Source organism: Prionailurus bengalensis, chromosome A2, assembly GCF_016509475.1.
Source record: "Prionailurus bengalensis isolate Pbe53 chromosome A2, Fcat_Pben_1.1_paternal_pri, whole genome shotgun sequence".
NCBI classification, from domain to species: Eukaryota; Metazoa; Chordata; class Mammalia; order Carnivora; family Felidae; genus Prionailurus; species Prionailurus bengalensis.
Window position 1 is genome coordinate 2,057,794 of NC_057348.1, and position 16,967 is coordinate 2,074,760.

General features: G+C 46.8%; 1 long non-coding RNA gene across 1 annotated transcript in view; it reads left to right on the plus strand.

The window, feature by feature from the left end:
* The first annotated feature begins 2,809 nt into the window (after positions 1-2,809).
* The window catches only part of LOC122486665, a 33,435-nt gene continuing 19,277 nt past the window's right edge, over positions 2,810-16,967 (plus strand). The window contains exon 1 of the long non-coding RNA XR_006298202.1: positions 2,810-2,931. This is a non-coding gene — a long non-coding RNA (uncharacterized LOC122486665). The remainder of the gene's footprint in view (positions 2,932-16,967) is intronic.

The window sequence follows — 16,967 nt, forward strand, 5'->3', positions numbered from 1 at the left end:
ATGGGTTCCTGTTAAGTTTCTCAGGATCCACATAAGAGTGAAAACATATGGTATCTGTCTTTCTCTGTATGGCTTATTTCACTTAGCATCACACTCTCCAGTTCCATCCACGTTGCTACAAAGGGCCATATTTCATTCTTTCTCATTGCCACGTAGTACTCCATTGTGTATATAAACCATAATTTCTTTATCCATTCATCAGTTGATGGGCATTTAGGCTTTTTCCACAATTTGGCTATTGTTGAGAGCGCTGCTATAAACATTGGGGTACAAGTGCCCCTATGCCTCACTACTCCTGTATCCCTTGGGTAAATTCCTAGTAGTGCTACTGCTGGGTCATAGGGTAGGTCTATTTTTAATTTTTTGAGGAAGCTCCACACTGTTTTCCAGAGTGGCTGCACCAGTTTGCATTCCCACCAACAGTGCAAGAGGGTTCCCGTTTCTCCACATCCTCTCCAGCATCTATAGTCTTCTGATTTGTTCATTTTGGCCACTCTAACTGGCGTGAGGTGATATCTGAGTGTGGTTTTGATTTGTATTTCCCTGATGAGGAGTGACATTGAGCATCTTTTCATGTGCCTGTTGGCCATCCGGATGTCTTCTTTAGAGAAGTGTCTATTCATGTTTTCTGCCCATTTCTTCACTGGGTTATTTGTTTTTCGGGTGTGGAGTTTGGTGAGCTCTTTATAGATTTTGGATACTAGCCCTTTGTCCGATATGTCATTTGCAAATATCTTTTCCCATTCCGTTGGTTGCCTTTTAGTTTTGTTGGTTGTTTCCTTTGCTGTGCAGAAGCTTTTTATCTTCACGAGATCCTAATAGTTCATTTTTGCTTTTAATTCCGTTGCCTTTGGGGATGTGTCAAGTAAGAAATTGCTGCGACTGAGGTCAGAGAGGTCTTTTCCTGCTTTCTCCTCTAGTGTTTTGATGGTTTCCTGTCTCACATTCAGGTCCCTTAGGATGGTGATTTCTCAAGATGAGTTGATCAGGCACCCACAGAGTATCCTTCTGTTACCATGACAACAGACAGTAGGATGGTGATTTCAGCCAAGGTGGTGGATCACACTGGGTTGGTAGAATGGCTATGATGTGGAGGTTGAAGCCCAGAAAGTATCTGAAGTTAGAGCCATCAGAGTTTCCTGGCTTGTAGGTGGGCTGAGAAAGAGGTTCAAGGAAATCTTCCCATGTGTCAATACTTAACAAATAGTTGAATCATTTTAATAGAATTCCATCAGCATTATACCAAGTTTTTCTTGGAACTTCACAAATCCCACTTCAAAATTTTATACATAGGAACAATTGTTCAGACATGAATTTTTATAAAATGAGGTACAGGGACTTACCCCAAATTGAGCAGTCATCAAGAACTTGTATGTTGGAAGCATAATGATGAAGGTATGGATGTACAGATGTATATTTGCATGAGAATCAAAGATCATCACTTAAACCAGAAACTCCTTCATGGCCTATCGCGTTAATCAATGTCTAGGGATGTGTGTTATCAGGACCCCCAGTTGGGCACAGCCACAGGTGTGATGTGTTGCAATACTCAGGTGTGCATTGTGTTCTGCAAGGAAAGTCACAGCAGATCCTGTTTGTAATCAGTCCCTGTGAATGTGGAATGTAAAAGCTCCATTTCCTTCTTCAGATGGTGCACTGAGAACACACCAAATAAAACAACACCTGAATTTTACTCTTAAAAGTGTGAGCACTATGGTATGTGACTTATATCTCAATTTTCAAAACAAATTTAAAGGCCACAATAGCCAGGAAATCATGCTTCCTGGGCACTGTTGAAATAATGTCGCAATGGATTTGCCCACTCTGCCTATTTAATGTAAGCGGACTCACACCATGTGGCCTGGTGTGGCTGGTGTCTTCCACGTGGTATATAACATTTTCACGATTGGTTCACGTGCATGATGTGTCCGTGCCTCATTCCTTTCTGGGGCTGAATCACCGTCCTGTCTATAGACTGCACCCTGTTCATCCATCCACACACTGGGGGACACTCGGGACGTTTCCCTCTGGTGGGTCCTGAATAGTTTTGCACCTGGCATTCGTGTGCACACATCCGAGAATCTGTTTCGGTTTGGGTAGGACTCAATACATGGGTCACATTATAATTCCGTGGTTAACTTCTTGAGAAACGATCAAGATTTTATCCACATCAGGTGCCCTAGTTTACATTCCCCTAGCCATGCACACCTGTGACTGTGTCTTGCTGGGATCCCAGGATCCCACGTCTCGTGGGGGCTGAGGACACAGGGCATGTTTGGTTGACCTGAGGCCAGAGAAGTGGGGCGGGGATGGAGAGTGGGGCCTCACGGTGTCAAAGGGTCAGGTCAAAACCCAGGAAGACCTTCTCTTCTGTTTAGTGACATCACCGGTCATTGAGCTGTTCTTAAATACAGGGGATCCGTGCACCGCCACCCCGTGTCCACCGCGGACTCAAGGGTCACCGGGCCCTTCTGTTCTGTCTCTTCCTGATCTGGCGCCGGACAAGGGAGGCTCCGCGGAGAAAGTGAGTCAGATTCTCGGGACAGAAGGAGGGTGCAGACTGGTCAACGGCCCAAAGTGTATTCTGCTGGGAGCCCGCCTGGGGGCTCACAGATCCGGGACAGGTGTATCGCGAACGGGACCCTCAGGGGGAAGGAGGCGGGGCCTGGGGGAGCTGTCCAATCTGAGGCCACAGGGGGTTACCCTCCAATCAGACCGTGAAGGGCCGCAAGCCGTCCTATCACGCGCGGGGGCCGCAATTATATCCCGGGAACCGTCCAATCAGGCCCGGGGGCGGGTGCGATCCCACCTCGTGGACGTGAACCCGCGTTCCCCGCGGGCTCGGGCTCCTCTGCGCGGGGCTGGCACCCGCCTGGGGCCGCAGTGCCGAGTGCAGGACGCCTGGAGAGCCCGGAGCGGAGCCGCCGGGGGGTGAGTCCGGCCCAAGTGAGACCCGGAGGGGCTCGTTCCCACCGGCAGGAACCCCTGGGAGGGGCCGCGGGCCCGGGTCTCCCAGACCCCGGGGGTCTGGACCCGACTTTCAGCCCTCGTCGGCGGGGTGGGGTTCCGGCGTTCTGTCCCCTCCCCGCGGGTTGGCTCTGGGGTCCCCTCCCGATTTTCTGCGGCGGGCCGCGAGGTGGAGTCCCGGCGTCCTGTCCCCTTCTCACGTCCCCTGTCCCTTTCTCACGTGCTGGTTTCCGTGTTACCAGCTGAGCCCCTGGCTGGTGGAAGAAGGCCGGGACCACCACCCGTGGGGCGGTAAATCCGGGGAACTCATGATGGACCTAAGAGAGAAATTCAAATCCCAGCTTGTCTGAGGACACTTTAATTACAAAAAAACTCCAACAGGGACAATGTCCAGTCTCAGAGATCCTCCAGTGTCTCCAGTGAAACAGAACCGGGGCGTGGCTGTTCTTTAAGAGGGGGATGGGCAGGAAAGCCCAGTGTCAGGATCCAGCCACTGCGGTGGAGGAAGGCCTCGTTGGCTCATGTCCCCAGGGCCTTGTTCCTCAGCTGAGTGGATGCTCAGAGTGTGGGCCACCCGCAGTTCAGGGGCCTGTGGGGAGGACAGTGGCCTGGGTAAAGTTTGGGTAGGAAACGGGCGGTGGTGGACAGTTGGTTAAACCAGTGTCAAATGAAGATTGCCAACTGAGTAAGGAGAGTCCTGTACTGAGGAGAATGATTGCAAAGGGGGGGGGGGGGGACTGTTGCACTAGAGGCAGGGGCCTTGCAGGGGGACGGGGAGGGGGGGTGGCTTTTCCATTGGGGACAATGGCTGTGCAGGGGGGCAGGGGTCTGCAGGGGATCGGGGGGCAGTTGCATTTGGGGCAGAGGGGCAGGGGAGGCTGTCGCATTAGGGGCAGGGGACGTGCAGGGGGGAGGAGGACTGTAGTATCAGGGACAGGGGCCATGCAGGGGATCGGGGGGCAGTTGCATTTGGGGCAGGGGCTACATCGACACTGTGAGCCTAAGACCTGCGAGTGTCTCAAGAGTCGTGTAGAAGGGAGGAGAGGAGGAAAGAAACCAGGCGTGAGCAGGTGTGGTGCTGACGTTGGGGTTCCCTGAGGCCAGCCTGTCCCCCTGTCCCCAGGAGGGGCTGTGTGTGGCTCAGGCTGAGAGCAAGCCCACGTTCAGGGGTCTGGAGGAAGGAGAGAAGCCAAAGCAAAGCGGGACCAGCCAGCATTTTGTGCCCCTTGGTCACGGGGACAAGCAGCTGAGCTGATCGCAGATGAGGCACAAAGTGTGGGTGTGGGGGTCTGCACGTGGCCCTGTCGTGGGTGAGCCAGGGGGACTTCCTGTCAGTCTCTCTCTCTCTTTTTATATTTATTTTATTTATTTTGAGGCAGAGGGTGTGAGCCGGGGGAGGGGCAGAGAGACAGGGACAGAGAATCCCAAGCAGGCTCTGAACCCTCAGCTCAGAGCTTGATGTGGGGCTCGAACCCACGAACCATGACATCACCACCTTAACCAAAATCAAGACTCACATGATTTAACACTTAACCAACTGAACCACCCAGGAGCACAGGGCTCAGGTAGGCGTCTGCATGTCACCTGTCACCTGGGAGCAGGACCTGTCACCCTGTCCAGCTCAGCACGGATGGCTCTGTCCTCCTCCAGCCTCACGTTGAGCAGGTGTAAAATGCCCGAGTTCTTTCTGCCTCCTTTCTTCCCCTTCAGGGCAGAGGGTGGTAAGTGTGTCAGGTCGTTCCTGTCCCTGCTGACCCGGGTTACTGGGGGCTTTATCCAGAGAGCGTCCCCTGGGGAAAAGTGTCTCAGGACAGAACTGTCCTTCTCCATCAGGGTTGGGGGTCCACGCCTTCATGCTGCTGTGGTGACTCCAGTGTTCACAAGCACTTAAGACCTTTGGGCCGCATTTGCAGGTGTATGATTTTTTCTCTTGTAGTGTGTGGGTGTGCTGTCCCTGGGGACTGCTGCTTTCCTTTCTTTGCAGCTCTACCTCTGTTCTCATCACCAAGCAGTGCACGGCCTGATTTTGCCCCTGTTGAACTTGCAATAAGGGAGTAATCCTAGAATAGTCTTTGATGTCACGGGAGCGTGCGGTTTCAGAGCCCTGCTCCGTCTCACTTGGGCAGGTTTCCTGGAGAAGGGAGGTTCCTGGAGAAACTTAGTTACCTGAAGGAAGGAGGATGCCGGTGCATCCCCTGGCCAGGAGCCATCCTGCTGGGAGCTGACCTCTGGGTAGGCGGGTCAAACACGTGTGTACCGCCAGCCTATCAGGGAGCAGGAGGTGGGACCTAGCAGATCTGCCCAATTCTGGGACACAGGGGTGGTGCCAGGATCACCTTCCAATCAGAACGTGAAGGGGCTGCAGGCCGTCCTATCACGGGGTGGGAGCGGGTTTCTCAGAGCAGTGTCCAATCAGGTGTCAGGACCTGAAGCAATGCCCAATCAGGTCACAGGGGTGCATAACGCAGTGCAATTATATCATTGTGCTCAGAAACCATCCAATCAGGCTCGGGGGCAGGCGGGATCCTATGCTTTCCAAGGTGGCTCTTCCAGTGCAGCTGGGTCATAACCACATGCCTCCCTCTGCTCTAGGTGTGGTGTCCACATTCTTACCTGCCACAGTCCCAGAACCACCAGGAAGATGCTCTGAGAGCCTGGAGTGGGACTGAGAAAGGCTGAGTCATGGGCCCAGGTCTCCCAGATCCCAGGGGTGTGGCCCCGAGTTATAGCCATCTTCCCGAGTGGGGTTCCGGTGTCCCATACTGGTTTTGGGGTCACTGTCGGTCCTCACCTGACTCTCCGTCCTTGTCCGCGTGGTGGGGTGCAGAGGTGGTGGTCCCAGGACCCCCAACCCCAGTTGTTGGCAATGTAGGGGGGCAGACGGTGAAGGGGCCCACCGCTGCTTTGGGGTTCGGGTTCGGGTCTGGGACGACCCCCCCATGGATCTGTCTTGTAACGACAGTTGTGTCCTGCACGGGCTGATAGTACTGCCTTCACACAGGCCTGAGTTTTGGGTAAACGGCCTTGTCTGCTGTTCTCTGGTGAAGAGTAAGTTTCTGTCCTTGAGGAAGTACCTCCGAGTGCTGTCCCATGTTGTTCTGGGGCTCATTGTGGGAGTGCCACCAGAGCAGGGTCTCAGGAAGGTCCTGGAAGAGCCGACACACACAGTTCTGCACCCTAAGGGGAAGTGGGTGCGGGAGTGATTAAAAATTCATAAAATCCTTAGGACTCTGAAAATTCAGTGAAGGAAGATGTGGTCAATTCTCATTAATTTAAGACTTGTTAGCATGAGGATACAGTTAAAGGTTAACTGCTTTGTGAAGGTGTGAACAGTTTCCGCTTCCATAAAACCACCCAGGTGCCCTAGACTGCCCCTCCCACCGTAGCGGTGACCGCAGAGTGGAAGCCATGAGGCTGCACCTGGTTGTCCACACTTTTAGGCATATATTTGCCCTGTAATATGTTGGGTCAGCATGACGTTGAAATAATTAAACGTTTCTTAGGATTAAGTGGCAAGAAAGACATCTTGTAGAGACCTCAACTTGAGCTGGAATCAGGTCTCTTCTGCCTGAAAGACGGGCCTGTGGAGCCTGTCTACCTGGACGGATTCCTTCTGCATCCGTCTGACCCAGTCTCTAGCTTCCTCTTCATTTTGAGGGATGTCTTCGCTGAGTATAGACATTGAGTTTGACAGATGATTTTGCCTTTAGCCTTTAAAATTATTATTTTTTGTTTATTTTTGAGAGACAGAGACAGAGTGAGAGTGGGGGTGGGGTGGGGTCAGAGAGAGGGAGACACAGAATTTGCAACAGCTCCAGGCTCTGAGCTGCCAGCACAGAGCCAGACATGGGGCTCCAACCCACGGATGGTGAGACCATGACCTGAGCCGAAGTCGGTGGCTCAACCAACTGAGCCACCCAGGCGCACCTGCTCTTAACATTTTAAATATGCCACTGCACTGTATTTGTGCTGCCATTAGTTCGAGTGAGAAATCAGTGTCAATCTTGTTAACCTTCAAAATGAAACTCTTAGTTATTTTACCAGCAAATAAATAAGTAAATAAATTTGGTAAATTGGTTTATTTACAGACAGTAGATAATTACAGTCTGGAACAAGCGATGGCAGAACCACACAAGTCCAGAGAACAAAGGAGACAAACAGTCTTCTAGTGGAATGTGAAGGTTGGGAGGGTTGCTGTGAACCAAGGGTGCATTGTAGGAAACTGGCAGTTGGACGCGTTGTGGCTGCTCACTGGCTGGGCTGGCAGAGGGTGAAAGCCTTTCTTCCTGCTCCTGGGGGAGTAAAGTATTAGCTAAGGTCCTACTGACTTGTAAGGCTTTTCTCTTTCTGTGGGATCTGCAATTAAGCACCAGTGGTAGTGGACAAGGGCTGCCTTGCTTTTCTCCTGAGTCCATTCTAAAGTACATTTCCATTTATTAATTTTCACACTTGCCCCTTTCAATCAAGCTCCATCCTCAAAAGCATTGCTCATCAAGAGTCAGTTTTTCCATATTTAGTGTTTTTGTCTTTTGCCAAGAAGAACCTTTCCTACTTGTGTCTTATGTTTGGGGGAACATACAGCACAGTGGGAACCACTTAAGGCCACATTTGAGACACAAGGAAGGTTGGGAGGGAGAAACTCTCAGGCACTTGCCAATTAAATATTCTATCTTCTGGAGGTGATAAGCTTTGGAGATTATCTCAAAGCATTGAGCCAACATCACATTATTGGGTATATCATTTATTTTTTTAATGTTTATTTTTGAGAGAGAGAGTGAGAGTGCATGAGGAGGGGAGGGGCAGAGGGAGAGGGAGACACAGAATCTGAAGCAGGCTCCAGGCTCTGAGCTGTCAGCACAGAGCCCACTGTGGGGCTCGAACTTGTGAACCACGGGATCATGACCTGAGCTGAAGTTGGACACTTAACCAACTGAATCACCCAGGTGCCCTCAGGTATATCATTTTCTTAAAATGTTTTGAGAGGCAATAAATAAATAAATAAATAAATAAACAAATAAAAATAAAATATTATACAGTAAAGAAGTAACATGACAAATCCAAATTGTAAGATGAATCTAATCCGGGACCCCGAGTCTGAAGGCAGCTCACTGAAATGTTTATTGGCACTTATTCCAACCTCAGGGGGAAAGTTCTCCCTGTGGAGGCAGACCCAGAGTCCTGTATGCCTCCTGGAAGTTCCCACCTGGGAGACCGTGAGGGCAGATAGTGGGCCCTGCAGAAGCACAGGGTGAGAACGAACCCAGGGCATGTGGGAGGAGACAGTGCGGGGGAGAACACAAAGCTTAGTGGTGAAGTTTTTGAAAAAAAAAAATAGCAAAACTTGAAAGGTATTTTGAAATAGTATTTTTATCTCAAACTACTTGGAACCAAATGTGTTCTCAATAATACAGCCTGTAAGGTTGCAAATGAAGAGACCATGAACTTGGGTACGAATCCTAAGTCAGTTAATAGGTCAAGTGAAGGAAAGACTTGATTTTCTGAACTTTCTATCCCTTCTGAAAACTCATGGGATGCTCATGAGCCTGTTCCTGAAAGGCCAGAAGACCAAGAAAAGGGTTCCCCCTCCCTCAAGTGTTTTATAAATGCAGACAAGGGAAGGGCATCTCTCGGTGAAAAGAGAAGAAAACAACAGTGAGGGGCGCCTGGGTGGCGCAGTCGGTTAAGCGTCCGACTTCGGCCAGGTCACGATCTCGCGGTCCGTGAGTTCGAGCCCCGCGTCGGGCTCTGGGCTGATGGCTCAGAGCCTGGAGCCTGTTTCCGATTCTGTGTCTCCCTCTCTCTCTCTGCCCCTCCCCCGTTCATGCTCTGTCTCTCTCTGTCCCAAAAATAAATAAACGTTGAAAAAAAAAATTAAAAAAAAAAAAGAAAACAACAGTGAGCTAAAGGACCCCAGATCAGGGCCAAACATCACAGGAAGGCTGTGGCACAGATGTGGTCTGCTGCTGTTCTGGGAAACCTTTACTGTCACATCACCACGTGATGTGCAAGGCAGTCAGGGTTTGCTGTGTGTCTAGACATGTCACGTGCATCCAAGAGTCTGTGCCCTGGAGTGTGGTGACACAAGGGCTGGCGGGAAGATGCTGAGAGGGGCCTTTCCAGGGAGACTGGAGAGAACCAGGAGGTGTCTTGTCAGTAGGCGAAATCTTGGGGTTGCAAGGTGGGAGGATCCAGGTCTTCCTCTCTCTCCAGAAGGGTACCATGAAGATTGTTCTTCCAAAGCATGGTTATTTCAAATAGAAGTGACCAATCTTTTCCAATACTGAAGCATACCTCCCTTTTTCATTGAGGGTCAAAGTCAACAGGGACCAGTGCAATGGACGTGCTGTGATATCTCAGGGTGGGAGTCTAGGAGTTCTGGAGGGTGGATATGAGATTTAGGACTAACCACAGTGCTTTTGGACATGGTGTAGGGAGTGGGGGGATGTCTCTCCAGTTTGTCAATTGAGCATCAATAGTGCCATTATTATGTTCAACTAAGCCTGAGGATTGTGGATGGTATGTGCAGGGAATGTTTTGTAAAACCAGCTTAACAGACTGGTTCACGGAAGCACCTGACTAGCAAAATGGGTTCACCAATCACTATGAAGTTTGAGAGGTGTTCCCCAGGTAAGGATAATGTTTTCTCACAGCACTGCAGCCACAGGACAAGCACTGGCTTGTCTGCAAGCAAAAGTTTCAGTCCAGTGAGAAAACATGTAAACCATGACTAAACTGTATTCATGTCCAGGAGAGAGGGAGCTGTGTGAAATCCATTTATGCAAACGTGTTTCCCTGGGTTGTACTTGGACAGGTGGGACCAGGGAGGTAGGCACTTTCTGTGGTTTTATTAATGTTTCCTTGCCAATATTAGTTCATGAACATTACCACTGTGTCATTAGGCCAGGGTTTAATGCATATACAGTGCTGAGTAGTGGGAATTGTTGAATCTCCAGTAGGGCCAGAGTGTTATTTTGTCCAAACCAATGTTCTCTCTTTTTACTGAATCAATAATTATTAGATTTTCAGTATTGTTTTTCCCTCTCTGAGGCCAATTATTGGGTATCCTTTGTTAATTTTTCCAAATTATCATTTGGGAGAACATCCCTTTGGACCAAGACAGATATTTGGCTTTTGGTTTCCTGGAGAGTAGTGCTTTTCATGGAAATATCAGTGAGGTGATTTCCTTTGGGCCACCACGGGGTTTAGCCTGGAGTGCCCGGGAACCTTAATAGGGCCCAAGCAGCTAGCAAAAGTATAGCATCTAATACATTTTGGACATAGGAGTCATTTTAATTTTATCCCCATTGGAGGTAAGGAAGCCACACAATTTGTACAATATTCCAAAAGTATGAACAACCCCAAAGGCATACTGACGATTGGTATAGTCTGTGGTTTTACCCTTAAAGTACAAGCTCAAATAAGGGAATATAACTCACCTGTTAGGCTGAAGTAGCCACAAGTAAGGGTGCTCCCTCAGTGATTTCAAAAATAAGTTGCAATAGCACACTCAACCCGTTCAACATTAACATCCTTTAGGTAAAACCTGCAGTAAACCATCAAAACTATGCCTTAGTTAGTTTCCCATACACTGCAATGGGGAGTCAAAAGGTGATCTGTCAGCATTGCCAAATTAACTCAGTCTGGAGTGGATATGTCTTCCCTTTCCATCCTGGTCCTGTTAACCAGAAGAGTATGTTCCTGGTTCAGACGATTAGCAAACATGGAGTTAGTTAAATGCTACTTGGGCGGATTCCCCGTCTTAAAGGAAGAGCAGCATTTTCCTTGAGGACAACTTGGAGTTGAGTGTAATTGTCATCAACAGGTTCATTCATCAGGTGCTGTTTGCAATCCTAAACCCTGTTCCAGTCAGCAGGCTTAGGGAAAGCTACCACATTTGCCTGGTGGAGACTTTCATTGTGTGTTCTAGCATCTTGCCAGAAGTGAGAGGTCTGTTTCTCTAAATACCTTTCAAGGATTTCCTGGCAGACTGGCTTCATCCTGTGTGTGGCCTGACCCTCACCAACACTATGGGGACTAGTTGATATCAATCTGAGAAATCAGTTTGGGAAGTTTGAGTAAGTATGTTAAATTTGTCATCAAATCTACGGGGGTCTTCAGTCACTTTGGGAAACTCATTCACTCTGGCTCACAGTTCAGCTTTCATCCAGGGAAGAAACTGGGGTTTGTTTGGATCATCAGATTTAGTTTTAAAGGGGCAGGTTTTAACAGGTGCAGGAGAGGAAGGATTGGGGCAAGACTCAGAGGAACAGGGACTTTCAGCGGGAAGAGAGGAAGAGGGTGATGGAGGCAAATTTGCCTATTTTTTCTTTCGTTACTTGTGACTTCGATGTTACAGCTAAGAAGTCACTGCCACATCCAATGTCATGAAGGTTTTTTCCTATATTTCCTTCTAAGAGTTTTGTTGTTTTAGGGCTTACATGTAGGTTCTTCATCCATCTTGAGTTAATGTTTGGGTATGGTGTTAGGTAAAGGTTCCACTTTGGTTTTTTGCATGTAGATGTCCAGTTCCTTGGCACCATTTATTGAAATCACTGTCCTTTCCTCATTGAATGGTCTTAGCACACTTGTCAAAATCAGTTGACCATGTATGCAAGGATTTACTTCTGGGTTTTCTATTCTATCTGCTTGGTCTATATGTCTATCTTTATGCCCTTCCCACACTGTTTTGATTATAGTAGCTTTGTAGTTAACTCGTAAGCCAGGAAGAGGGAGACTTACAAATTTTGTTCCTTTTTGTCATAGACTCTAAGTCTAAAGTTCTCTTTTGGCCAGCAAAAGAGTGGGATGCAGGATGAAAAGCGAGAGATGGCTAATATCCAGGAAAAGACAAGAGCCCAGAATAAGGGTCCTTGCCCAGTTTTTATTAGGATCAGAAGACTTACAAACATGGCTATGGATATGCACAAAGAGACAATGAATCTGTGAACATTAACTTGTGGACATGAGGGAAAGGGGGTCTTGAGCATATTTGGGGTTAGGGGTTTGGGTTAATACAAAACAAAATATTGGTGCTGGGCAGGTGGGCAGGAGGTTGTTTACAGTGGACCTGAGGCACCACTTGTTTATCTTAGCTAGCCTAGGGGATGAGACAGGTAGGACAAATAACCTCAGGGTTAACAAGGCACCTTTCTTTTGTTAATCATCTCTGCTCTGGGCTACTTCACCTGAAGTGCAGGTCTATAGCCCAATTTACCTGCTTATCTAATTTGGTCCTTCCTTCCTATGAAAGCAGCTTTCTGCTATACTACTAAATTGGGGGGCACTTTTTCCCTGAATACCTACTCTTGCTTACCTCATATTCCTTTGTATTGGGGGTCTTTGCACCCCTCTCTATTCTGAGTGGGGGGATCTGCACCCCGTCTCTAGCTAGGTGCCTTTGCACCCCCTCTTTATTCTGAGGTGCCTTTGCACCTCCCTACTCTTGTTTACCCAAACCCAGGTTGTGAGTATCCTATGGTTTTGTATTTCTTTATGCCTTGTTAACCCATTGGTGTAAGCCCAGGGGATTCCTAAGCTTATTCTCCACACCTTTTGAAGACTGTTTTGACTATTTGAGGTTGCTGGAGATTCTTTATGAATATTAGCATGGGTGTTTCTATTTCTGCAAAGAAAAAGCCATTGGGATTTTGATAGGAATTGCATTGAATCTGTAGATTGCTTTGAGTAGTACTGACATTTTAAAAATACTCTTTTTTTTTTTTTTGCGGGGGGGGGGGGGGGTGGCGCCTGGATGGCTCAATTAATTCAGCATCTGACTCTTGGTTTTGGCTCAGGTCATGATCTCACAGTTTTGTGAGTTTGAGTCCCATGTTGGGCTCTGTGCTGGTGGCATGGAGCCTGCTTGGGATTCTGTCTCCCTCTCTGCCCCTCCAAGTCACGCTATCTCTGTCTCTCTCAAAATATATAAACTTAAAAAAAAAAACCTGTCTTTTTTTTTTTAAGTTTAATTTTGAGAGATCACACAGATGTGTGAATAGGGAGGGACAGAGAGAGAGAGGGAGAGAGAAATTCCAAGCACAGAGCCTGACACAGGACTCCATCTCACAAACCATGAGATCACGACCTGAGCTGAAATCAAGAGTGGGATGCTTAGCCAATTGAGCCATCTAGGTGCCCTTAAAAAATATTGTCTTTCTGGGAATGCAACCTGGTGCAGCCACTCTGGAAAACAGTATGGAGGTTCCTCAAAAAACTAAAAATAGAACTACCCTATGACCCAGCAATTGTACTACTAGGCATTTATCTAAGGGATACAGGTGTGCTGTTTTGAAGGGACACATGCACCCCCCGCCCATGTTTATAGCAGCACTATCAATAGCCAAAGTATGGAAAGAGCCCAAATGTCCATTGATGGTTGAATGGATAAAGAAGATGTGGTATATATATACAATGGAGTATTACTCGGCAATCAAAAGAACAAAATCTTGCCATTTGCAACTATGTGGATGGAACTGGAGGGTATTATGCTAAGTGAAATTAGTCAGAGAAAGACAAAAATCACATGACTTCACTCATATGAGGACTTTAAGAGACAAAACAGATGAACATAAGGGAAGGGAAACAAAAATAATATGAAAACAGGGAGGGGGACAAAACAGAAGAGACTCTTAAATATGGAGAACAAACAGAGGGTTACTGGAGGGGTTGTGGGAGAGAGCATGGGCTAAATGGGTAAGGGGCATTAAGGAATCTACCCCTGAAATCATTGTTGCACTATATGCTAACTAATTTGAATGTAAATTTAAAAAAATAAAAATAAATAAAACAAGTTTAAAAATACAAAAATACTTAAAAAATTGTCTTTGAATCATGAATATATGATGTTTCCATTATTCATATCTTTAATTTCTTTCAGCAGTGATTTGTAGTTTTATCTTATATGAGTCTTTTGCCTCGTTGGTTAATTCCTAAACACTTAATACTTTTTGATGATGTTTTAAATGGAATTGTATTTGTAATTTCCTTTTCAGATTTTTTATTTGATTTAGAAAAGAAACTTTTGTGTTTTTACCCTGATATTTTTCTAAGTTCATTTATTATTTCTAATGGTTTTGTGTGTGTGTGATTTTTAGAGTATTCTACACCTAAGCTGTACAGAGATCATCTTTATTCCTTTCCAAGTTGGATGCTTATTTCTTTTCCTTGCCTAATTGTTCTGGGTATAACTTCCAGTACTCCATTAAACAGGAGTGGTGAAATTCATTCTTATTCCTGATCTGAGGGCATAAGTTTTCAGTCTCTCAGCATTGAGTGTGATGTTCTCTGGGGGGTTTTCTCATGCGGAATTTAATAAATGGAGGTGGTACCTTTCTACTCCTACTCGATGGAATGTTAACATAAAAGGGTGTTGAATTTTGTTGCGTGCTGTTTCTGCATCAGTTTAAGATAATCCTTTGGATTTTTTCTCTTCATGTTTCTCATTAATGTGGCATATTGCATGGATCAATTTTTGTACGCCCAACCATTCTTACATTCCAGTGATAAGTCTCACTTCATCACAGTGTACAATCCTTCCAGTATGCTGCTGAGTTCTATCTGCTAGCATTTTGTTGGGGAGTTTTGCATACAAATTCATAAAGGATATTGGTTTGTAGTTTTGTTTCCTGGGGGGTGATGCTGGTCTCACAGAATAACTTGAGAAGTGTTCCTTCTCTCCTCTTCAATTTTTTGGAAAATTTTGATAAGGATTAGTATTCTTCTTCACGTGTTTGGTACAATACACCAGTGAAGCCTTCAGGTTCAGGACTTTTCTTTGGGAGAATTTTGACTACTGATTCAACCTCATTAGATTTCTATTTGGAGTTTGTTTCCTCATGATTGATTCTCGGTACATTTTGTGTTTCTAGGAATTCCCCCATTCCATCTAGGTTGTCCAAGTTTTTGCTGTACGTTTCTTCATAGTATTCTCTTGTAGTCTTTCTTATTGCTTTTTTTAATGTTTTATTTTTTATTTTTGACACAGAGATAGAGCATGAGCAGGGAAGGGGCAGATAAAGAGGGAGACACAGAATCCGAAGCAGCCTCCAGGTTTTGAGCTGTCAGCACAGAGCCTGACGCAGTGCTTGAACCCACAAACTGCGAGATCATGACCTGAGCCAAAGTCGGACGCTCAACCGACTGAGCCACCCAGGCGCCCCAGTCCTTTTTATTTCTGTAGATTCAGTAGCAGTGTCCTGTCACTTCTGATCTTAGTAATTTGAGTCTTCTCTTTCTCAGTCTACCTAGCTAAAGGTTTGCCAATTTTGATGATCTTCTCAACCAAGTTTTGGTTTCATTGATTTTCTCTATTTTCTTCTTCATTTATCTCTGCTCTAATGTTTATTATTTCCTTTCTTCCGCTAGGTTTGGATTTCGTCCCTCTTTCTTGATTTCTGAGGTTGTGAAGTCAGGTTGTTGATTTGAGGTCGTCCTTGTGTCTTAATGTAAGCATATGTACATACATTCTCTCTTAGCAATGCTTTTACTGCTCTCTGTATGTTTTGGTAAGTTTATCCTTTTCATTTCTCTCAAGAACTTTTTTTTAATGTTTATTTTTGAGAGGGACAGACAGAGCGTGCGTAGAGGAGGGGCATAGAGAGGGAGACAGAATCCAAAGCAGGCTTCAGGTTCTAAGCTGCCAGCACAGAGCCTGATGCAGGACTTGAACTCAAGGACTGCGAGATCATGACCTGAGCTGAAGTCCGATGCTCAGCCCACTGAGCCACACAGGCGCCCCTCTCTCAAGTAGTTGTAAATTTCTCTTGTGATGCCTTCTTTGACCCATTTGAGCTATTTTTTAATGTTTATTTTTGAAAGACAGATTGTGAACAGGGGGGACAGAGAGAGAGAGAGAGAGGGAGACACAGAATCGGAAGCGGGCTCCAGGCTCCCCTGTCAGCACAAAGCCTGACGTGGGGCTCAAACTCACAAACTATGAGATTGTAACGTGAGCCAAAGTCAGACGCTTAACCGACTAAGCCACCCTGGTGCCCCAATTTGAGCTATTTTAAAGTATGGTAATTAACATTGCTGTCAGAGAAAAGGTGCCATTGCTGAAGAGAAACCATATGCTGTTGGGGTTGATGAGCGCAAAGGAAGTCCTCGTGCAGTTACAGTTACTGCACCCACCCATCCGCTTCTCTGTGTTTGAATAAAATGATAGCAATTTGAAATACTTGGAAGTAAAATCTAACTAAAATAATGAGAAAAGATAAATTAACCAAATGCTTCAAAGAGTATGCAAGTTCTACATGGAGAACAGCTGTCGTTGTCTTTATGCTCTCCTCTGTTTCTTGGTGTCTTACAAATAGGCTGGGGTACATAACAGAATAGCGGGTGATTGAAGGACACATGGGTGCATGTACCTTTGTGTTATCCTTGTCAGTCGTGACACTGTTGGATGTGACTGTGCATGTGTTGAGCTGATTGTGTGGCCGTGGGGATTGCTGTGGCTGAGGAGTGTGTGTCCTTGTGACATGGATTCTGCCACTGTTCCAGCCTGCACACCTCATGCCACAGAGACCTGCTCCCTAGTGGGTGCAGTTGTGCATCACTAATGATGCTTCTCAGCAGGAGGACACTTCGGTTCCTTATGGGAACACTGGAGCTCGAGGAGACCTCGGGACAGGCCCTGGAGAGAGAGAGACATGCTGCTGCGGCCCAAGGATTATGATTCCCCATAGGAAAGACTGGGCTGGGCTTTTGTTTCATGGCCACAGCATTCCCAAAGGATTGACAGGACTCAGCATCTAGTCACGGTCATTGCCAAGATCTCTCATAGGGAAAGGATACAGGGGCAGATTAGTGAGAGGAATAGGTCCATGGGCCCAAGTTTGGGAAGCAAGGCCCAAGCTTTTGGGTTCTCCCACTGGAGGCACACAGGGTGCACTTCATGAATTTTTTGTGACAGCTCATGTAAATTGTTGCCAGCCAGGGAGGCTCAGTACAGAAACAGTGCCAAGGTTTGTATCGGGGAACTGCTCACACAAGTACTGACTGCC